This window comes from Protopterus annectens, chromosome 3.part1, assembly GCF_019279795.1.
Source record: "Protopterus annectens isolate FY-2018-M chromosome 3.part1, PAN1.0, whole genome shotgun sequence".
NCBI lineage: Eukaryota > Metazoa > Chordata > Ceratodontiformes > Protopteridae > Protopterus > Protopterus annectens.
The window spans coordinates 462,351,375-462,377,594 of NC_056732.1; positions in this window are offsets into that span (position 1 = coordinate 462,351,375).

Here is a 26,220-nt window from a genome sequence, read left to right on the forward strand (position 1 = left end):
GTGATCTGATATCTGTTAAGCGGTGAACACAGCACCAATGGGCCCAGATGGTGTCCCTGGCTGTGTGCTACCCAACCTCATTGAGGCCCTCGCCCCACACATAAGGCCGCTGTGTCATCTTAGCCTTACTACGGGCTAGGTCCCCGCTGGATGGCATACGGCAGCTGTGGTCCCACTACGCCAGGGTAGTGCTCTTATGGACTGTAGACATTCCTGCCCTATCAGCTTGACAAGCCTTGTCTGCAAAGCTGCGGGGAGGTCCATACTGGGGCCCATGAATACAGACAGTGGTGTACAGCCAATACCGGAACATACCCACATCGACTTAGTCAAGGGCAGATCCTGCCTCCCAAACCTGCTCGACCTGTCTGGAGGGGTCACTAAGGCCATTGATGGGAGTACGTCGGTTTGCACAGACTACCATGACCTGGCGGGAGCGTTCAAACCACACTCCACGTGGGACTCATGGAAAGGCTCGCCAGCGTACATGTGGGGACATATGTCACACGATGGTTTGCCAACTGGATGGAGGTCACACCACACAGGGTTTGTGTTCCTGGTGCCATGTCAGACTCCAAGCTGGTCTCGAGTGGAGGCCCACAGGGCTCAGTCCTGGGCCCCCTCCTGTTCGGCATTCAACCTTCCAATGTGCATGCAAACATAGGGGGATTGTGGCAGACAAGGTATGCAGATGACTGCACACCGCCACCATACCCAACACCCCATCTGACACGGACATCCACCTGGGGCCTCATAGACATGGATAACTGGTGCCAGAGCCATGGCCTGCTGCTACATGCCAGGGAAGGTGCAGACCTACCCAGTGGGAAGGACATGTTCGCCCCGACGTAACATGTAGGTGGTAATCCATTCAACATGGTGGACGTGTTCAGGGACATGGGTACCACACCTGTCGGTAACCTCTGTCAACACACACAATGCCAATGTGGTTGGGAAGACATTCCACTGTGGCCACCTGGTCAGGAAGGAATCACATCCACATCAGGGGAGTTCATTGTACCCCTGTACACTTCACACATCAGACCAATGATTGCGTACAATGCCACATCTGGGCTGTACCTAACCTGACACCTGCAGCACTCGGAAGGACCACAAACATTCCACAACACAGGGATAAAGGTGCTGAGACATGTGTCACACGCTGCCCGACCAAGGGGACTCCGGCTGTATACCTTCCCAGCACGTCTGCTCTGTGGTGATCTGTGCCTGACATACACGGCCATGTCCGACCTGGGTGACATGGACATGTTCCACCTCCTAGGCTCCAGGCAAACACGGGCACAGAAGCGACTGTCAGAAACCTCAACACGAACATGAATAGGACGTGCTGGGGGAACAGGGTCAACGCCCAGAGACCCCTACAACATGGAGAGGATTGCCAGCCCATGTGAAGCAGAGCCCCTGACTGACTTGGTCCAGGAGTAGTCATGCCGCGTGGATGTGTGATCATAGGTATGCGCCAGGCATCATCTCTGTGTCACTGCTGGACAGAGGGACAGCGGACCGATGGATGTGGTATCCTCATCCTAAGGGGTGTTAACAGCCACACACAGTCTGGCTAGGCTTACACATGCCGTAGGGCACATAGCCTGGTATGTACATGTGCGCCTATGTACCTATGTAGGGGTCCATGCAGGTTGCGGGTACCTGTGGTATGCTGATATTGCCAGATGTGCCTGTGGGTACCCCACAGCTACACGTGGGGACTGATAACAGTGCTCCCAGTAGGCACATGCAAGTACACCATAATTGGCATACGGGTTAACTGAACCAACATGGTGCTACACATGTAACCGCCACGCATACCGTGTACACAAAACAATGAATGCTGCACCTGCACTACATGGTATGTCTGCTGCATGATGTCAGTGTGCGACCCACGTCACATACGCACCTGTCACCTGTCATACACAACCACCGCAACATACACATCGCGTACTATGCGGACACAGGTATCACATACACCTCTCACTATCTTGTCCACCCTGTGCATCAGAATATGTTTGCATAACCGTGCACCGATGGTGTAGATCACGGTGCTGCGGCAGAGGCTTCATCATATGCCCAGGGTGATATGTGTGCCAGGGGCATAGGCTGTACCAATGGATGACATCATGTGTGTGTGTAAGGGCCTGTGCATTTACTGGGCATGACTGTGCAGAATGCATGTGGATGTGGTGGAGCCCTACAGTTGTGTCTGCTGTGTGTGGGTATGTGTGTACACAGTTCAGTCATCTGTGATGCCTACACGGGGTATACTTGGCAGCCCCAGACTGTACAGTGCAGGTTGTATGGCTCACTGTGTCCGCCTGCGGCCACGTGACCCGTGCCTGCCTGGGGTCGCACGGGCACTACCGGGTGGAGGTATGGAGTGGCCACTCTCCGATGACACATGTCCGCTGGAACCGTGTCCACGCTGGGACCGTCCAGGGCCACGTCCACGTGGCCTGCTGTGTCCTGGTGTGGTTGGTGTAGCACCAGCTGCACTGCTGCTGCTACCAGCACTGTGTGAGTGGGCATGAGAGGTGGCACGCACACGTCGACCTGCACTAGGTGGTGTTGCTGGCCTACGGCCACGTGTCCTACGCCTCACCCCTACCAGGTGTTCCAGCACAGACAGCTCACGCTCGCGGATTGCCATGCCTCGGTCGAGGATTCCAACCATCTCACCTAATCTCCTATCCAGAACATCGGCAAGCTGCTGTTGAGCATTCGCCAATGACTGGATGTTCTCATTTAAGGAATGGATTGCGGCCCTCTGCAGCCTCTGCCCTTCTTGGTTCTGCCGTTCGGCACGTGCCTGTGCCGCCATTACAGTCTGAAACATGCGTCTGGTGATACCAGCTGCTGCACCCTGTACGGCAGGTGCATGTCTAGCAGTGCTCCTCCTACGAGCAGCACCAGCCACATGCCTGTGTGGCACTTCACCAGTCATTACACTGGCAACATGGTGTGTACCCGCACCTTCTGCAGCCACCACACATTCCTGCTCGGTGCCAACAGGCGCTGACTGTCCTTCCTCTATGGGCAACGGTGATGTGGTATGTGTCGGCATCTGAACCGTGCGGGGATGAAGGGGACATAGGTGGGATGTTATCCAATGGCACAGCTTCTGCCCGTGACGACCCTGCCTGTGCCTCATGCACATGGTCATCACCGCTAGTATCTGTGGGGACACTAGCATCAGATGGACCGCAGGAGGGGAACGCACCTACAGCACCTGTGAATACAAAGACATACCGTAAGTTACATTACACACACGCAGACACACACGCAGACACACACACACACACACACACACACACACACACACACACACACATGCGGACACACACGCTGACATACACACGCAGACACACACACATGCAGACACATCATGCATGTGATATTGCAGGTGGCATGCAGCATTCCCACACCACAGCCCAGTGAATGCAGCCCAGACATTAATAGTGGTAGTATGCATACTGCCCTGGAGTGCACACTACATCAAGCAGGTGTGTTTAGTAGGCTTGCAGTACACACATTCATGGTAGTTTGCATGCATCACCGTGATACACTGTGTGGCCACGCGGGTTAACAGTACACATGGCTGGCGTCACTATGTCATGTAAACCGCAAACATGTGCGGTATCATGTGGACATGTGACAATGGTGTCCCACCACATGCACCACATCATAACGGATGTCACAGTGCAGTGTTATGTGTACAGTCTACAGATAGAATGCATGTGTAACAAGGATGTCTGTGCAGGTGTGGTTGGTGTGAGCTGTGTACATAGCTGTACAGTGGGGAGTACGGGCACTGTGCCACTGCACGGCAGCAGGACACAGGTATGTTTCTGTGCGATGCGTAACCTGGACGCATTGCATTGCCATGTCTGCAACTCAGTCATGCTGTTCCACAGCACGTATATGGTAGACATTGGTGGCACCTCTAATGGCTGCAGACAGGCATTCCATTTGTCTGGTGTACCACATCGGATGTCCAGGGGGTCCACTACAGCGATGACCGCACTATGTGTGGACAGGGTGCAACGGTGACTACCCACTGCGGATGTACTGTGTGGCAACATGCCTGTAGGTATCACCCATGGCCATGTTTGTCTGGTTCATGGACAATTGTGTGTGATGGGCATCGTGTACACATCCCTGTGGTGGCCCATGTGACATACACCCGTACTAGTCTGAGGTGTCACATTCCTGAAGGCTATGCAGACATTGTGGATGTCTGCTATGTCATGCGTAGGTCATGTCATGGTGTGACAATGTTGCGGACAGACCACCACGTGCATGGGACATGTCATGTGCCATGTCACAACGTGTGCACCCAATGCAGGGGCATAGGTCACAGTGGTAACACCTGTGTGCTGGCCAGATCACAGCTCACTATGTGGTACTGTGTGCATACCGCAAAGGCATACCGATGCATACTACACATGCAGCCATTGTGGAACACCTCCACCATTGTATGCATAGCTGACTGCACATATCACACCGATGGGTTATGTGGTGTCATGCCGGTCTATACTAACGGTTGTATCTACTGTACATGGGTGGCGTGTGTCGGGTGGTGCAACCTGTATACCGTGACTGGGGCAGACCCAGGTGTGCATGTCATACCTGGACACATGGGGAATATCTATACACCGTATCATGCCTATTACTAGCAACAGTCTCACCTGCGACAGACCCATGTCTGTGCGACACGCCAGAGGTACCTGTATAGGGGCGACACAACAGTATACACATTATCCATTACTATCGCCACGGTAAGCACTGTGCATGTCACATCATGCACCTGTGTGTTAGCATGTGCTATGCACATGTCTGCAAACACAACGTAGCATACTGTAGTATGCAGCTTGTGTGGCCATATACCTGGCATGTGTTGCTACATTATGTGGTGTACTATGACACCCACACCTACGTCAGTTATCATACAAACATGCAAGACTGACTTACCAGGCAGCTCCAGGCTCGTTGGTTGGGAGACACCCACCTCCACGATGGCAGCGAGGGTTTCTGCATGTTGTTCCCTGGGTGTCCCCAGACTGGCCAGGAGCTCCTCCGTGTGTGTGAGTGGGGGCTGGGTTGGTGGCCCACCACCTGTCCCACCTTGTTGTCTGGCGATTGCGGCACGCTGTTTCGCATGCCGAATTAGGTCTGTGCAGTGTCTGCGGATCTGCTGGTATGTGCGGTTGTGGCCACGTTGTTCACCCTCCTGCGCAAATCCTGCCACACGTCATCACGCTGCTGTGCCTGTAGTGGCACATGGCTGAACAGTATGTCATAGTTGTCGTGGAGCAACGGTATAATCACTTCATCCTCCTGTCGGCTGAAGGCAGGCAGCCAGGAACGTGGCATTATCTGTAAGACATAATGATGTTGACAGGTCACATTTACACTGCTGTACTGGCATACTGCTGGACATACATTGCTATGACATGTACAACATCTGCACAGTAATCTCTGCGATGCATCATGGCAGTGACACAGCCGACGTGTTGCCGTCACACCATTGAGCAGTGGGTGTCATATCATATCTGTGTGTCACCTCATCACACTGTACACGCACCATGTTGATGTTAGCCTGCTGTGGACATGTGTACCTGCCTGCACCTGTGTCCATATCAGTTGGCACAGGTCCCCATGTGACAACAGTTCTACTGTTCACCTGGATGCTGTGTATATGTCACTAGACATCCCGTACGCGGCCATTATGAACGTCAGCGGTGGCACTGCACACATACACATGGACACCTGTACATGCATGTGTTGTGCCATGTACATCCACACAGCACTGTACGGGTGTTGGGCAACCTGCCACGGCTCACCTGTGTTGCACATGTGATACACATGGGACAATGTGTAACCATGTGACATTAGCAGGAAAGGTCATGCATAGCATGTGCACGCACGTTGTCCACAGCAACACACAGCACCTGTAACACCACAGGGTGCATCACTGCCACATTACTGCTGTGGACGGTTGATAGTGAAAGTGCCTTTTGTCCATCGCACCATGTAGGACTGTGATAGCACGTGCAGCCTTGCTGGGCAGGGCTGCATGGTATGGCAGGGTATGTCACATACATGGCACTGGGATGTGACCCACCTGGGGGTACTGATATTGGCAGGGTGGCTGTCCATTCCATATGTCATTGCTATGTGTATATGGACATTACACATGTCTATCATCATGGTGTGGACACTGGCCTTATGCAAGGTAGGCTGCACGCTGCTTGGTGGGGGTGTGTCTGGTGCATGCAGGTATCGCACATCCATGCATACACATTAACCCTGACAGGTGCTATGTGCTGCGATATTGTTCAACACAGTGCTGTATGTGCCCACACACTGCTATCCCGTGCACATGGATGGTTGCCTGGACTGACATGGGTACCACATATGTCTACATCCAGTGCCTGCTGCCACCCCCATGTCTGCTGGTGCACAGCGCCATCCCTCCCACGGGGAACGTGGTGTTGGGCACAGCATAGGTATCCATGTATGGGGACAGGGATGTTCACATAGCAGGGGCACTGATGGTATCGTCGATCTGACCATACACATATGACGCACCCCTCACACATACAACCCATTCAATATGTTGTTCGCAACACTGACACAGCTATACTGCTATGCTGGAGACATTCCCAGACGTACATACACAGATGCGTGCACATCTGTCTGTGGCATGGGCTGGACTATTGGTGTGGTTCGGCACATAACGTGTTTGAGTGTGGCTGGCGCAGACCTACTGTGCACATGTCTACACAGTAAGCCTGTTCTACAGTAGCCATCGGTGATGTGCTGTGCACATATCAAATCTGCACATTGTGTTGGTGTCTGTCTGTCCACGGGCCAGTGGTGGGACACACAGGGGTATTGGTGAACATATATGCATGCAACCCTGTACTGCTGTACCGCTAGCTTCTCGGGTGCTAATGTGTCATAGACATGCACACCGTACCTGAACAGGTGGTAGTGGGTTGCCACCCGTACCCATCTCCTCTTGTGGGTTGCTATCATCCAACACCCTCTTTGTATTGTATGTTCAGGCTATGCACCTGTGTGGGGCATGTGGGCATGCAATGCAGTACTGCGTGCCTTTGCACCCATCGCAGAACATGTCACACAGGTACACTGGCAGCCGTACACTTCACAGCTTGATGACGGCACAACACATGTTGTACACACGTAACACATGTCCTGTGGGACATGGTCAAATGTACAGGCATGTCCAACAGTCACATGCCACTGCTACCCCTACATGACGGCTATGCAGGACATGTGGCGGTACAGCAACTGTCACATGTACACGTGCAATGCCCCTACCTACATCGCGTGGTACTGCCTGTGGGGCATGTGCGTCTGCATCCATGCTATGGCCATAGATGACAGTTGTACATCGATATGTGCAACATACCTCATTGGGTGTTCTCATGTGTGCATGTTCAACATGTCTACGCATTGTTTGTGTCTGTCACACAGTCATTGTTGTGCATGGTTTACATGGCAGCCATGGCGTACTGTGTGTGATTCCAGGTACTTCATTGGGATACCAGCATTGTACATTATCACGGCGTATTCCAGCCATCACGTAGCCATCCTAGCTGACACTGTTATCCAGCCAGTGGGAGGTGTTCTGCCATCTGCACATACGTCACACAGTACGAGGGTGGCTGACACCCATTCTGGGGACAGGGTTCTGACCGCTGTGGATGTGTGTGATGCTGTCGACCATGACTGCGCCAGATGGTCACATCTGGATGTGTAACATTCACAACACACACCTACCTTCACGTAGCAACACATCATCCACAACAATGGACATTCCTGCCAGAACACTGTGTGCAGTATGTCTGTATGACCACTGCAGGCACCACTGGTGGCCACCAGCATGGCTGCCAACAGCACCAGTGTGTATCCCGTGTGACCATGGGTTACACCATTCACAACACACCTGTCTCAGATGACCCTGTTGTGGATCACAGTGCAGTTCCACACATCATGTTACACTATACATCATGCACCGATATGTTGCGGACGTGTGAACGGCTGTGCAACTCAACATATGCACACATGACACATCACCTGGTACAACGTGTCTGTCTTACCACACGTTATTGTGACCACCCTGTGATGGCATTGTACAGGCTCGTGGACTGGGACATGTGATGGCTCAAAGGTATATTCACCCTCCGGGTGTGTGTCTAGCCAGGTGTACAGTAGGCAGTGGTCTGCACACGGGATACTGTACATTGGCCTACTCTGTCACTGCGACTGTTGACTATGCTCATACTGTACTTATACAGGCATGTGGTATCTGTCCAGTATGACAGTCGTGGTCGACCACACTACTGTGGCACACATGACCTGCGGACATCTGCCTAGGGTGTGGAGCCCACATGTACATCTTCACATGCTATGCTGCCTCTGCGGCGGTGTCACATGTCTGTCTCCAGCAGGGCTGTAACAGGCAGGCACGGCATGCAGTAATGTGTGACAATGCTTGCACCTTCCACTGTGCTGCACACAAGCACGGCACGCACACTAGTGCACGCCTGACATTTATCTGCGGTGCCTGGGACCTGCCTCCATGCTCTGCACAGCACACCTGCCAGTCCAGATTGTACACAGATCATACCTCCCAGGCACATACCTGGACTGCAACACACACAGGTGAGGGATCCCACATCACACAATGTTTTACACACATACTGTATATTTCTCGAACACAATGCATCATAGGTACTCCATGTTCGGATACCCATGTTTGTGACCGCTAGACACATTGTAACACGCAACAGAGAGTACACTGTACACCACAGGTTACATGCTGGCTGTGTTGTCATACTGTACATTGCACCTCGGACAGCTGCTACTGCCATGTGCTGACAGCAACCCACACTTCCCTAGTATGGACTCCCATGTACCCACACATGCTTGGCCATGCACTACACATAGCTGGGTGACACATTACACAACACATACCATACCTACACTACCCTCGGCATGCACCATACCTCCATGTGTCTGCTGTGTTAAACCTAGGGATATCCCCCCTCTGGTAGATGAACATATATGCTTCACGGCCCTGCTAGCCACACCCTGGACACACACCCATCGCAGCATACATGGTACATGTGCTCTACGGCCGGTACTACTGACGTCTGCTGACGGGGGTGGTTAATGGCATGGCACCCCGGCAGATGGACAGTGTACGTGACTATGCTGACACATATCACAGTGCACTTCCGCAACATGTACGCAATGGTAGGGACCATGCTATTCCACACAGAGACATGGCGGTACTGGCCTTTTCACAGATGCCACGGTGGTAGTCATGTTCCATGCACATCTGCTGTATGGGCACATGTGCAGGCTGTTGCACGGTGGGTATATTCACATGTGTGGGGTGCATCACTTGACAGTCATGGTGGGTCCTCGTGGTCCATCACATGCTCCAAGGCTAGCTACCTACACATGACTGCCGCACATTGCAGTGTGGGCCCTCAGGCAGTGTGGTGGTATGTCTGTGTTGTTTGGCTACATCCACATTCGATGTAGCGTACAACAGTCACCCAGGCATTGCCGACTGAGATGTTGTTGGCAACATGCCAGGCAATGGTGTACCTACCAACAATACACACTCTCACTCACTACAGGGTTGCAATCCATACATGGACATCGCAGTGTCCCTGTGGACACATACATGGTACTGCCATGCACACGTTATGTCCTAGGACACTGTCCCAATGTCACCTTCCGATCTCCCTAGCTGTTATGTCCCGCCAACCTGTTTGGTATGTGTCTCCGCAGCAGCCCACTGAATTAACTGCTAGCCTGTTCTTGGACGTTGTGTACCTTGACCACCACACTACCGCATCTATCGCACTACACATGGGTGGTACTGCATTGCACGTGTGGGACTGCATTCGTACACCCATGACTGGACCATTCAGTATGGCACTGGGGCACGTCCTCACATCCGTGCTTCACACACTCATTGATGACCTCCATGCCTTTACTGGCACCCTTGTTGGGCCTCTGTGTGCCACAGCATGCCACATACACATGCTGGCCACCTGTCATACCATTGCATGGGTGGTTGGTGTGGTACAGAGGGTAACAGATCAGACATTGTCCCCACATTGCCCTTCAGCACCATTCCACATTCTGGTATTGGCAATGTACACATCCACCATCACATCATACCCTGTGTCTCAGGATGTTAGGCTATATGAATCCTGGACAGGACACACAGTGGTGCAAGCATATCATGCTACCTACTACATGTCAGGTACATGTGGCATTACACAGTCCTCAGTCATGTGGCCCCTCATGTTCACTATTTGCTTACATACACAACATGCTGTCACAGAGTACTGTCCATGCCTAGATATCCCACATCTACATACCTGGCACCATTGTAGCTCCACCAGCTCATACTGATAACAACCGTACAGGTGTCGGTGTGGCAGATACATCGTGTGGATGTCATTGCATCAGGATACATCACACATGGTGCATACACATCACCTTTGCATAGCAACAGTCATCCACTGGGTATCACATGGATACTGTCCCCATACATGCATATCACATTGTACATGGTTGCTGTACACACACATGCCCCACATGGTGCTGTGGTTGCCATATTCCACTGTGGCATGGGTACACATCTGCAGGGCCACACATATCTGTACTGTGTGTGTTGCTGGTACATAGGTAGCCTTTGTACCTGTGCCATACACACATCTACACACGGGCAGGGTTACAATAACACATTCGTGGTGTACCTTCCACAACGGCTACGACTTTACATGGCACGGCATTATCATGCCGTGATGTATACCAGGCTCAGACAGTTTACATATGCGGATGACAGACGGGGAACACATCTGTACTCATCTGCATACCACATACACAGGGGTGTCATCTACTCTGACATGGGCCATGTCCTCCACATTAGTGATGCATGTAGTACTCATACATGGCAATTGCAGTGGGCGGGGTGAATGAAGCACTCCTGCATATGTGCACACATGCCACATTGCATGGCCTGGGCTTCTGTGTTACTTCCGCAGACATGACACACACCATGCTGTGGAACGTAGGTCCTGTGCACATCCCACAGGGACACACTGTGGCACTGGTCATGTGATAGCTCCCTTGCTGATAGGGTGACACATAGTCATGGTACCACCACAGCAGCAGTACTGTGTAGACATGCAGTTGACATCCACCTCTGCTGTTCAGTGGACACTACCATGGGGAGGTGACACTACTGTGTACACTGCACATGTGTTTACACATGGACCTGCCGGACTTCATTGTTGCACACATTGCACCTGCTACAGATCGTTTGGACATGGTTACTTGGTGTTCCTTCCATTTCAGGTGGCTATTCTGCTACTACTCTGTCCCATATGTACAGGCCATACATATCCTGTTAGTGTACATAACACTAGGCCATACCTCCATTATGCATGCTATGCCTGTGATACTGTGTATGATGTCTGTCATATCCACCATGACAGCTTTACATTACACATACTTGACATAGTAACCCCTACTGCGAGGCATACGTGCACGTCGTGCGCACATTACGTATGACATCGACGGTATATGCCCATACACATGTGTGCTGTGACAGTATACATACATGTCCTATCCCCTGCTGTGGCACTTCCTTGTTGGACATCCACTGCCAGCATCGGCGTGGGTGGTGGCATTGTTCTGTGTTTTGCCCCCCTGTGGCAGCCCTTGGGTTATCCTGGCTGTGTACATGATGTCCCACTGCTGTGCACACGGTGTCCACAGTCATTGGTATGCTCAGCGGGATAGCACTACATAACCACCTTTCACCACTCTCTGCTTTATGGACAGGTATCCTTACTTACAAACACCGTTCACATACAGTGCAGCTTCGTCATACACATCATGCGTTACACACCAGTACATCTCGTGGGTTCTACATACCTTTCCTGTGTTTCCTTCCGTTTTCCATTGCGAGTCTCGCTATAGCGTTGTCTCTCACTCGATCCGTTTTTTATTTGTGGTTCGGTATGAGCATACAGTTTGAATATCCTAGGAGTCTTCCTTATATCCGTCGTCACCTGCGACATGTGGGTTCATCACACCAATAGCTGTTCCTCGGTGTGTACTTGTGCGCATATCACCTGTGCATCTACTCCATTCGTACAGTACGCGTCGTAACTAGGGCATGGTTCATTCCTCGCCTGGGCGTTGGTTATTTGCACTACCTTCGTGGAGATGGTCTGTATTGTGTTATGTTATGTGTAACTGCAGCCGCTATGTGTGGCATCAGGTACATTTCGCAGTGGTGTTAGCCGTGGATTGTGTGTGTTGGGTATGGTATTATGTTCGACATGTGGGTGTCCCTGTCCTGGCGGCATCTGTCGATGGCGTTTTGCATTCGGATGTGTAACATAGCTCTTGTATTCCTTTAAACAACGGATGCAGGTATGCATCCGCTGCTGATAGTGTGTCCCACGCGAGATGTTGCGGTTATGCCGCTGTCATTGACTGCCTGTATGTTTGTGCTGCTATTGCGGCTTGTATCCCTTTGATATGTGCGATGGGGTATATCGGCGGTTGTGGGTGACGGGTACGGGTTGTGGGCCTTGCATTTCTACATACACGGTATGCTTGTGTGTGTGCTCCATCCCTGCCTGGGGAGCTGCAAGTTACCTGTCTGTTGTTCTGGGAGTGTAGGTTGTGTTGATGTCGTCTGGTGTCGGTATCGCCTGCATGTGTGCTTCCTGCATGTATTCCTCCGTCACATCGGTAGTATATCTGCGGTTGTTCGTACGTGCCGACTATCCCTTGGCATTTTGTCCCGGATATTTACAGTCATTGTGGTCCTGTACTTGGGACGGCCTGTATGCTACCGGTTGCCACCTATTCGGGTGGCGATTGCTTGTTTGACACTCGTAGAACACACAGCGGTGTTTACAGGCGATGCGTAGCCACGATCGGTGCCGGGGTAGCACATGCTTATTTCTGCGGTACATGACTATTGCTGTGTAACGTTGCCGACGTATCGTTTTGCAATTAACATATCGGTGTCATACATACGGTCATGGTTTGTACATACGTCCTTTGCATTTCATGTTGGCTATAGTCCTGTGGTACATTCTGGGACATTTTCGCTTTGCATCGTTTTACGTCGCCACGCGCCTAGCCAGGGAGGGGCTCTCAGTACTACTTTGGGGGTACTGCTGTACATACGCCTGTGGTTCCTATACTGTATGCCTACACATGTTATTCCACTCCGCCTGTCACATGTCACCTACATACACATTTTACAGTGGCACACACATTACACTCGCACAGCGGAACACACGACACCCTCACCGCACACATACACATACTGCCGCTGTCACAGGGACGGTTGCACACAGTACCTGCGTTGCCCGCATCACCGGCGGCGGTGTCTACCTCCGCCCTCATATCCTAATAATGTTACCCGCACATGTACTGTTACTGTACCGTGGCCTGGCGATCATCCCGACTCGCGATTATGCATTTAGGTAGGTTGACCTTTCCATGGGTGGCGTTCCCTGTTCTGTCAACCCTCCCGGATACTCAGGTTGTCGTTCACTATGTTTACTATGTACAGATATCGCGTCTTACTTCTCTGTCACCTTGCATCCCTCTGATTCCCTGTCTTACCTGTTGTACTTTATATATGTGTATGTGTACATATATTTCTATGTGTGTAATGATATCTATCTCCATATCTGTGTATGCACATATGTACATATGTATACACCTTGCGTGACGTGGCAGCATACGGCAACGCCGTCTGCTGTAGGACCAGCGCACGGTTAAGGTGTTGGCGTTCCATGCTCCGCTGGCTGTTGGGTGTGCAGTGTTTGGGTGCTACCTATGTTGGAGTCACACATGGGACCACCCATACGGTACACATTACGGGTGGCCATGTTTGTGTGCCGTCCATTTCACTGTGTGTGCAGGTAGGGAGGTGTCAGTCCATGGGGCCTACGCTGTCAGAGTATGTGCTATACGTTCCCTCTTTGCCAGGGCATAGGCATATTGGGTACGCCTCCGTCTGCCTACTGGGGCTGGCACAGTGTGTTCATGGCACTGAACCCTCTGTGCCTGTGCTTGCCTTGGCAGTTGTGGTGGGCTTTGTGGCCCTTCACCATTATGTCCCTGCAGCAGCTGTTTCCGCAGGATCATATTATGTAGCATGGCACATACTATGAATATGTGGGCACATGTGCCTGGAGAGTACTGCAGGGCTCCACCGGATGTATCCAAGCACCGGAACCGTGATTTCAGCATCCCAAACACACGCTCTATGATTATTCTGGTTTGTGCGTGTGCCTCATTATGGCGTTCTTGCATGTGTGTGTGTGCATTTCTGATGGGTGTCATCATCCACGGCTCCAGTGCATAGCCAGCATCCCCACAAGGTGGCCTTGTGTGATGTCCCCTGGCGAATACCTGATACAGCTGTGAGGCATGCCAGATATGGGAGTCGTGGTAGCTTCCAGGGCTGCCAGCACACACATCCATGATAATGCCCTGCGCATTGCACACGACCTGGCAATTGATGGATGGGAATCCCTTGCGGTTTATGTAGCGTCTACCCTGCTCCCCAGGTGTTGTCTTGATTTGTATGTGCATACAGTCTATCGCACCCAGTACCTCCGGTATTGTGCCACACGGTGGAAGTGGCGCATATTGCTAGCCAACTCCTCCTGAGATCTGGGGAAGTATATATACTCATGGGCATGTCGTAACATGGCATCCAGAAACTGGTGTAGTACCCTGGATGCTGATGCCTGTGAGATGCCCATTATATCCCGGTTGGCCTTTGAAAGGTACCTGTAGCCAGTATTCGCAAGCTTACACATACCTTTGTGTCCACTGGGATGGGCTCCCCTCTGTTGTTTCTTGTTCTCAGGCGTGGCCGGCACAGCTCCGCTATTTGCTGTAACGTGTCCCTGTCCACCCTGTAACGCTCTACTATCTCCAGGTCTTGAAGCCCCTGGTAGGTTACCCTTGGTCTGAACACTCTCCTTCTCCTCTGAGGCCTACGGTAGTTGTCGGCACCCTCCTCCGCAACTCCGTCTGTCTCTGACACATGCTGATGTATCACGGCCACGGCGGCACCCAACATATACATTTTAAAAGTTCCCGTGTGTTTACACCTAAAGTGCGGCGTTTGGGAATACGCGCTGTGTGTTGTGTGCATTCACACTTTATACTGTTGTGCTGTACACCCGGTGATGTCATTGGGTGTGTCTGTGCAGCCATATCTGTGGATTATCTTCCGTGTTTTACCGTTGGCACTGCAACGCTGTTGCCTTTGGTGTTACATTACACTTGCCTGCATTGGTTTAGCTTTAGACCTTACCTTACTGTTTCTGCACGTTGCACCTACTATTTCCTGGATTGCATCCTGCAGAGCCCTGTCATGTGTCATTTCTGGGACATGGCATATCATGCATTTTGTCTGCTGCCGCCGTTATGCTACCTCTCTACTTGGCTGTGCTGTATCGGTTCTTCACTCTTTCCAATTCTGCTACATCCCCTACTTTCTTTGCATTCATATGCCTCCCCTTTCCCGTTTTGCGGGTTTCTGCATGCAGAGTTGTCAGCTGCCGCCAATTGCCCTTCGTGGGTTGATTGGTGTTGATTGCTCATTACGACTCCAATTACACTGCTTCCGCATTTCCTCATATTCTCCGCATCACCTTCCTGTATCCGTTGTTGTTGACGGGGCGGCCGTCACATGACTGGGTTAGGGGAACGTAGTCATCCTCGTGCACATGCATCTCTGCGCGCATTGTGTACTCTCAGCGCAACTATTTCCCCACACGCCGGTCCTGCTGCTGTGATGTGCATTGTACAGCCCATGTTTGCTGGGCTCCAATGTGCTTCCTCCTACAGTGGCACACCCCTCTGCGGTTGACATGTATTCCCTCTGGGCCACTCCTCGGTGTATTACCACTGCGCCGTTTGGTGCAGCCTTACGCCGGCGGGGGTTTTGCGATTCAGTATTATCTGCCTCATTTGCATGGCATTGACTACTAATACATAGTTACGGCCGCGAACACTGCCGCCACTCCTTGGCAACCCTTGCGCTGTGGTTGTGGCTTTCCATGCATACTATGGTGTATTGTGGCTGTGAAGCTGATGTGTATTATACTGCTCTTTTATGACATTGTCATATTATTTCATTGTTTAGCACCTTCGCGGACATGTCCTGGGGTTCTGCTGTGGTTTCTGCGGACATACCATTTATGTCATTATTTACATTTTGTGCATGTTTTCTTTTGACATTCTCGGTGTCTTTCGCCATTGGCATATTGCAACAGTATGATACCTGACGTTGACAGCCTTCCGTTACTCCTATGTCATGTTTGGATATATGTAAACCGTTTTTTTGGTTTACATTGCCGTGCCCTTATGCTACGCCTACGCCACTTCGTGGATCGCTATATGCCTTCATTTGCATGGTGCAACACTGCACATGGGGTGTTTAACATACCTACGCCGAAGGCGGCGCAACTCAGGCGCACGCCGGTAGTGCACGTGGAATTGGATCGTACCTGAATCGCTCGGCGGCCATATCTGGCATTGTGGCGCCTACGCTATGCGTGCGCCTGGCGCAAGGTTCATGAATCCCGGGGGTGATGTTATCAGGGTATCAGCATACCTTTGAATTTATGGTTGTTGAGGTTATCTCATCAAGTATAAGAGGAGGTAATGTTAGAAGTATCACTGAAGAGAAGGAAGTTAAATGGATCATGTGTTTGAGAGCTGATTCAGGTAAAGGGTTGAATGAGAGGGCTTCGATTAGACCCTTTTTTAAAACCAAAAGTACCGAGTTAAGTGATTTATTTTATTTTAATTTATGAGTAATATGTATGAATTTTATGTTAGATGTGTAGTGATACATTTTTATACATTTTTTATTGTTGTTGACAGTGGTTTATTGTGCTTTGTTAGTATTTATACATATATATATATATATATATATATATATATATATGTTAAATATTAGTATATGTTTATTAGTTATTGGCTTCTTTTTTCATTTTATTATGTATATAGGAATCACTACTTTTGCATGATGGTTCTGCTTCTTTAAATTGTGATTATGACATCAGAATTAATTGATGTTGAGTATATAATGGCTGCTTAATTGATTGCACTTTTCAATGGTCTGAAGAAGCTGTATTGTGAAAGCGCTTACCTATTGTGTGCACTTATTAAACTTGATTTTTGGATTTTATCTGCTGTGTTCTACTTGTGCTGAGCTGTGTTTTGGAAAGAATCGCATGGTTGTTGCTGCTGATACCATATGGATTTTATTTACTGTGTTCTACTTATGCTGAGCTATCCTTTGGAAAGAACCACATGGTTGTTGCTGCTGCTACCATTTTGATTGGTATATATATATATATATATATATATATATATATATATATATATATATATATATATATATATATATATATAGTGTACCTCATTACAAGGAACGTTCCTCATTTGAGGTCCTGAAACATTCATGTTCCTCAAAGTTCCACATTGAAAGTATCTGTCACACACTCTGTTAGGTATTTTTTTAAACGATATGCATGACAAAGAGAGCAGATCATATTAATTCATCAATATAAGTTGTTATATGTAAAAATAGCACATTTAACAAACTTATGAGTTTCCTAGGTGAATTTTTTAGCAAGCTGTTAGTAAGTGTTCCACATTTTGCCCATTTGTCACACATTAAAAAAGGTAGTGTTCCTCATTTTGGAGATGGAGGGTTGAGAGCTATGCCCCCCCCCCCCCCAGTAAAATTATCAGGTTCACTAGGGTGGGGTCTAATATATTTTACAAGTTAGCCAAGAGAAGATTTTGTTCTAGGTTGTGATGTTAATACTGACAACAACTTATAATACTGATGTGATTAAACCCCATGACTAACCCCTTTCCTAAAAGGTATGAGCACTTTTACAAAAATCCTAGATTTAGTTGGTAGAGCACAATATTTAAAAAAAACTTAACAGGTGTCTTCAATAAACACTGCTCTGCATGGCCATAGTAAACAAAAGGGTGGACAGGGTCTATTGGTCTTTTGTTATCACACAAGCAGTGGCTTTGATTTGTTATCCTGAGAGTTGACTGACAATTTCCTCGTACTATTACTCTAAGTAAACCCATATGACCCTCTCAATCATACACTACCACAGTCAGACATGTCAGTCTTAAACCAGAGTCAGACATTTCAATCTTAAAATACATGCAACAAAAAAAGTTAATTCTTAGTCTATTATGTAAAGTAAGAAAGTTAAACATGTCAATAAATCTCTCATAAAACTGTTTCAGGCATTTTGAAATGCACTTTATGGAAGGGCCCAAAACTCACAAGTAAGGTAAGCATGATAAGGTAGGAAGAGCAATTAGAGCATTTTTGTAATTTTCTAAAACTTTTAAATGTGCAAGTTTAAACAGAAGGTAGGTATACGGAAAAAAGTAATAAGATACTAAAAAAGATGCACAATAAGGCAGAAAAAAACAAACAAAAAAAAACAGTAAGTCATCTTTAGTGAGAGGCCAGTTTGTTGGTTTGCCTCTCTCTTTCTCTCTGTCTCTCTCTGCCTTGTACTAGACATCCTAGTCTTTGTCTAACAGACGTTAAACTTTCGATCTTCAGATTATGTATTAACTCCAGGCAATATGTTCCCTAGTGTTACTGTTGGCAAACAGAAATAAAACATGAATATGGAGGAATAAAGATTCTAGGAAAGTTGTAGGACTTCTTCCAAGCATGATATATAAATACATATGTATATGTATATATGTATATATATATATATATATATATATATATATATATATATATATATATATATATATATATATTTATACACACACACACACACACACACACACACACATATATATATATATATATATGTATATATATATATATATATATATATATATATATATATATATATATATATATATATATTGTCCTCCAAACTGATATAATTCAAGAGATCATGAATTAAGTAATGAGTTTACAGCTCAAGTATTTGCTAACAAGAAATAAGCTAAATTCTGTCTCTGTTATAATGGAAGAGACGCACATAGTAAAATAATATCATTTAAAAAAGGAAAAACTACAGGTGTGGATGGCCTACCAAAAGAGATATAAAGCTTCTCCTATTTTATTTTCTCCATGTGATTAGACTTTATAATTCCATGCCAGGAATGGACCCTATTTCTAAACCATGGGAATTAATACAGTTCATAAAATAAGTGCTATTTCAATCTTTTACATTTGTCAAAACTATGCTTGTCAGTACTTAACTTCTCACAGAACTGCCAGCTGTAATTCATAAGGAGTTAGCTTTCATCATCATCGTCATCATCAACCCTCTTTTTCCCACTTTTTTTACATGGAGTAGGGGTGTTCTTTTAATTGTCATAATCTCTCTTTCAATTCAGTTTCACTTTCCTACCTTCTTTGACAATCATGTCTGTCACATGTCTTCTCTCACATAATCCAGCCATCTCTTCGCTGGATGATCTTGTTTCCTGTTGCCGTCTTCCTGTCTGTCCCAAATCTTCTTCACCAGATTGTATCCTACCTTTCTGCCTATGTGCCTGATCTACTGTAATCTGTTATTTTTGATGATCTACTTTGGATACTGCCCTGATGTCCTTATTTCTTCATCTGTCCCATAGTGTGTATCCTACCACCCACGTCCCTCCATCACCTCTTACTTCCTCATCTGTTCTGCCTTTACTCCCCAGATTTCTGTACCATACAGTTGTACTGGTCACACCACTGTTTTGTACTCCTAACTTTTCAGCTTCTTTGTCATTCTTCTGTCATACACTACACCTGACACTATGTGCCAGTTGTCTGCAGACAGTCTGATTCTAGCTTTGACCTCCTCATTCAGACTTCTTTTCTCCTCTACAATCCCTTCCAGACACTTGAAGCTGTTAACCTGTTACATTATTTTCCTTTCTATCTCAGTTCTCATCTTCTGCTAATTTCCTCTATTTCCTGCTATTACAATTATTTTACGTGTATTGATTTTCTTTCCATATGCCTCAAGTTTTGCCTTCCATTCCCCTATCCATTACTGAACTTCTTATTCTGGGTCTGCATGTAATGCCATGTCTTCTGCATACAGTAACTTTGTTGATCTGTCCACTGCAACCTGTTTGCTAATGTAATCCATGACCAGTATGAACAGCAGTGAGCTTTGAACTGAACCCTGATGCATACCCACTCCCACTGGGAACCCATCTGTGAGACCAAACACTGTTTGTACTTGAGTCATTGAGTCTTTCTACATAGACTACACTAACTCTACCAATGTGTATGGGACTTTGAACCACCTCAGGACTGACCAAATCAGCTTTCTTGTGACCTCGTTATGTGCCTCCTCCAATTGTAGGAATGCCTAATTGGATTCTTTCCTCATCTCTACCTTCTTCTCAGCTATCTATCTCACTGCAAGCATCAGGTCAGATGTGCATCCTGATCTGAATCCAAACTGCTCATCTCCCATCATACTTTCTACTACTCTGCATATTCGTTTATCAGCCACCCTCTCCAGAACTTTCATGTAATTTGACAAGAGTTTGATACCTCTGTACTACTCACAGTTGTGATCTCCTTTGTTCTTGAATACTGGAACTAGTATGCTTATTTTCTAGTCATCTGGAATATACCTTTCTCTCCTTACTGTTTTAACTACCCTTAGGTTCATAGGTAGGTAATAGGCTATTGGCCCAAGGGCCTACCTAAGCCTAGCCAGCATAGTTTCATAGCTTACGCCACCCAAGAAAGTTATTTTCCTTTGCCACTGTCCAGCAGAGACACAGAAGTGATCCCCGGGGTGTATTTCCTATTTCCCATCCACTCATCAAGATTTTTCTTGAAGAGTGCTAATGAAGAACTTTGCTTGACATAGATGGGTAGCTTGTTCCAGAGTATAGGAAGTCTCTGGGATAGGAATCTATCCCTCCAGCATGTCCTGTTTATTGTGATGACAAGGTTTAGGTCCTTAGAGCATGTAGCTCAGAGGGATTGGGATTTCTTTAGGTGTAGCATGTCCAACAGCTCTGGGTTTGACATAGCTTTATGTGTTAGGCAGAGATCACCTCGGAGTAGGTGATATGCTACGGAGTAAAGCTGGAGTGTTTTGAGGCAGTCAGTGTAGAGCATTTGTTTGAGGCCAGTGATCCTCTTTGTGAGGTACTTCTGTGGCCTTTCCAGCTGCTGCAGGATGTCTTGTGAGGTACATTCCAAAAGGAGCTTTGTACTCTATAATGGGTCTAATGAGTGATGAGTAGAGGGGAACAACAACCTCTTTTTTCCTGGATGAGAACCCTTTTATGATGAGGTGTGCCATGTAGAAGGACTTCCTGACTACTGTGATGATGTGACTATCAAAGGAGAGACTACTGTCCACCTGGGTCGCAAGGTCTCTTATCACGCATTCAGTTAAGTAGATTGCTGCCTATTTGGTAGTTCATGGGTACAGAGTTTTTACCAAAGGGGATGACACTTCACTTTTTGGCATTGAGCTTAACGCCATGGCTCTGACACCAGGCATCTGTCTCAGTGAGGCCCTTCTGTAGGATGTCCACATCATTTGGGCACTTGACTATGGCTCCTAGTTTGCAGTCATCTGCGAACTTCGTTAGCCAGAGGCTTTCTGTATTAGCCTGTACTTCAGAGAAGTAGATACCAAACAGGAGAGGTCTCAGGATGGAACCCTGTGGTACTCCACTTGTCACTGCTTTGAGGTCAGATTTGGAGTCAGCAACTTTTACAGTGTGGGTTCTGTCAGTGAGCCAGTTGGCAACCCATCTTGTGATGTAGGGATTTATACCTAGTTTAGTGAGTTTAGCTATAATTCCAGAATGGAGGATGGTGTCGAAAGCCTTGGCAAGGTCAAGATAGGCTGTGTGAACCACCTTACCCTCATCCACAGCTTTGGTGACTGCCTCAAAGAAGTCAATCAGGTTCAGGAGGCATGATCTGCCTTTCACAAACCCGAACTGGGTGGGATCCAGAGTTTGGAGGTTACCAAAGTGTTTGTTTATGAGTTCCATGATGACACGTTCCATGGCCTTGCAGACCAGGCTCGTCAGGCTAATAGGTTGATAGTTCCCGGGATCAGTGGTGGCTCCCCCTTTTTGGAGTGGGATAACTGTAGAAGCCTTTTTCCCCTATGTCACCCAGAATCTTATTAATATCAGCTGTGACCTCACCTGATCCTGCTGATTTCCTGCCTTAATTTTCCTTAGTGCTTTTCTTACTTTTTCTAGGGAGGGCTCCTACTCTTCTTTCATTATAGGCTGTGTCTAGAGCAGTACAGCTTCTGTGGGGTTTTCCTCCTTCAGAAGCTGCTGGAAGTACTCCTTTCAGCTATGTTTAACATTATGTGGGCTAGTGAGTAGATTATTGCTGGAATCCCTTATGAAGGATGTCTGACTAGCTTCTTTATCTTTTTGTCTCTGCCTTGCAACCTGATACAGTTCCTTTACAACATCTAACGAGTCACTTTCCAGAAGCTTTTAGACTGCCTCTAATGTCTTGTTCTTTGCTACTTCAACTCCCCTGTTAGCCACATAGTTAGTCAACCACTATTCCTTCCTAACCTGGCTTGTCTTTTCTACGTCCCACTTTTTCCTGCATTATTTCTTCTGATAACTTTCTGGACATCTGTGTTCCACAACCAGCTTTCCTTATGTACCTTATTCCATACCTGGCTTGGCCACACATCTGTTCTATATCATCATAGAAGCTTTTTTGAGGTGGTGCCATTGTTCTTCAACTCTACCTGTTTCCTCTTCATCCTGATGTGCTAGAGCCTGGAGCAATTCCTTAAACTCTAGTGCTTTGTCACCAGTCAGCTTTCAGTCTTCATCCTGGCTTCTGTTGACCTTAGAGCCTTCTCTGACTATTGCTTGCAGTTGATTGTGACGATCAGCACTTTATGCTGCAGTCTGACTGTTTTACTGGGGATGACTTTGCAATTGCTGATTTTACCCCAGAGTCCTTTCCTTTCTAGAAGGAAGTCTACATTGGTTGCATGTTGGTCACTCTTGTCTGTGATCTTGTGCCTCTCTTGCTGAATCATGTGCTGGCCACTGTCAAGCCTTTGACAGGCAGAAGTCTAGATTGGTCTTTCCTTCTTTATTCCTGTTAGCTCACCATGTGAACCTAGGTAGTCCTCATATCCTGCTCTGTCCATCTTTATATGTGCATTTAAGTCACCCATTATCAACACCAATTAATGTTGTCCTGCTTTATCTAGTAGGTCCTGCAACTACTGTCTAAATTGACTCTTTTCCTCACTATCACAAGACTGGTTGAGATTATGAATACTGCTCTATCCTTACACTAGAGTCTGATTGCCATAAAACTGTCACTAATTCTGATGACAACACTCAGTGTCTTCAGAGGCCACTCCCTTGTTGCAATTCACACACCATTTCTAGTCTGCCCTCCCCCTGAGTAGCAGATTCATGTCATCCACTTCCAAGCAGCATCCTGTCAGTGAGCCTACATTGTGTGTAGCAATTCTTGTTTTAAGTCTAGCTTTTGCTCAACAGAGCTATGCCAGATAACCCAAACTGGGCAACTGGACACTGGCCAGCCAGTATCTTTTTAACCCAGAGCTGCTAGGCTACAGGCACACTGGCCTATACAAACACATACACCCCTCTCGCTGTTATCATGGTTCCCTGGCATAAGTCAGAGTAGGCCTGGTCCCAAAACCCACGTATCACAGCCAAATACTATAATATATGCCCAGCTAGTGATATTAGTCAAATCAACCCACAATTCTTGGGTGAGTTTGAGGTAGAAACATTCAGCATTTTTTGGGAGGTGTGAAGAACCTCACAGAGACACAGTGAGAACATGAAACCTCCTTAAAGACAATGACCAGAAGACAGGATCAAACCTTGTGCATGGGAGGCAAAGACCTTAACAATTATACCAACTTGTACGGAAAGCATATTAAGTATGCTTGAAAATTCTTTATTATTATTAATAATGCATTTGCTGCTCCAACTACTGAAACTATCAGGCCATCTTTCTTCTACATTCCCGCAGTTTCTGCTTCTACATGTTGATTTGACTTTGCGTTACTCAGCACACAGTACATTACATTTAGCAGGTATAATTATTTCAAGTAACAGAATAACAAAAGCTTAAATGTCACCAAATGCACCAAGAATGGTACATGTCTTTTCATCTCCAATATCTTTTTTTTTTGTTTGTTTGTTTTTTGCTTTTACTTTCTCAACTGCTGTTGTTATATTGTGTGATCCAATGTGATAATTTCTTCTTTATTTTTGGTAATTTTTTGCAACTCATACTTTTAATGCTTTTAGCTACTTGCATGTTGTAATATTTGCTCAGTCTTCAATGTACATGCAATGTGCAAGAACCTACAGCTTTATAAGTGATCTGATCAGGTTATTTTAAGGAAGCACAGATATATAGCAGTATTTCACTATTTTAGATACATGCACACATGCACCAGTGATAACAGTACTGAAAGCTGGTGAACCAGAAACAAATTCATATCAGCCTGTTACACTACCAATTCAGACTGTAAGATCCTTAGATATGTATGGATGGCTAGGCTTCAAACAATCATCCATAAAGACCAATGTATGCTTACAATAAATAATTACACAAATGATAATGTTAATGTCTGGTAGGCCTTATTATTTACAGAGCTGGATAAGCCAAAAGATGCCCTGCCTTTTCCAATATTTGGATAAAAAGAATCCTTTAGATAACCTAAGATGATTTTTTTATTACTTTTTTCCTCACTGCACCTGTCAGCTGTCAAGCCTTACCCCAAGCAGCCAAGAATGTTTGTTCCCCCATCCTAGGTAGTTCCCAGTGAAGGTAAGTACTGTCAGAGAAGGCTACCATGCAAGTAGCCAAACCAATGTTTTCTGACTTCACCTGCACATCAGCAATGATGGCTTATTTATCTAGATCTAACCCTTCCCCTGGATAGGGATACAGATGACCTATACCTGTAGCACAATGGAGAACATAATGTTTTGTCCAATATGGGAGAAATTTCTGTACAATCAAGATGAGGGCTACCACCAACGCTGCTTGATAACATAACTCCTGCCCCATGATCATCTCTTGCAGTATTACCCCTCCTCCATGGTGTTGTGGCATTAGATGTCCCCAGACTGCCTCTCCCTGCCAGAAAGGGCATGCCGGTCTCTCCTTCCATCTTTCAGTCTTGGGTAACCTGGGCCATTGTCAGACCTTCGTCCCTTTGTACAAAGAGAGTTGTTGTCATTTCAGACTGGGTTACCTTTTTGAAATTTTTGAAGCTTTCGCTTTTCTTGGAGAGTTAATCGGAATGCTTTGAGGTCCTATATATATATATATATATATATATATATATATATATATATATATATATAGTGAGAGAGAGGCAGTTTACAATAGTAGTTCAGATATGTCAATATATATCATACTTAATAAAATGTAGAAAAGGGATGAGGTAAGACTGCCCACTTTCCTGACTCTTCTAGCCATGGAAAACTAGTGCTAGCCATCAGTGAGGACTCCTGGTCAGGAAAGTTCAAGATATTCAGACTAAACAAAAACAAGACTATTTTCAAGCCCCAATGTACCCCTCAGCATTCCTCCATCTATATTATTCTAAGAATGCCACAGGGCCCAATAGTGGGGCTTCTTCTCTTTATGGTATATTTACTTTCTTTAGCAAATCTTACAAAAGACAGTGGTTTAACATACCCTTGATGTGCTGACTACACCCATCTTAACTTGTTCTTTTTGTTTTCTGCATCCTTCTTCTTGAAATTTTAATCCCAACAATGAAACAGAACGCATTAGCACACAGTCCACAATGTATGTACACAAACTTAAAACAGCTAAACAATCCCTGCTCTGGACAAGAAAGTAAAAAGAAAATATCATAGCAAAAATAAACTACATTAAAGCCAGACATGGATTTAAATAACTAAAGTACAAATATTTATTTAAACCAAAAATGTTGTTAAACACTTTTGTCTATCTTACATCTATATCTATATCTGTATCTATATCTGTATCTATCTCTATCTCTGTCTATGTATTTAAATAAATAG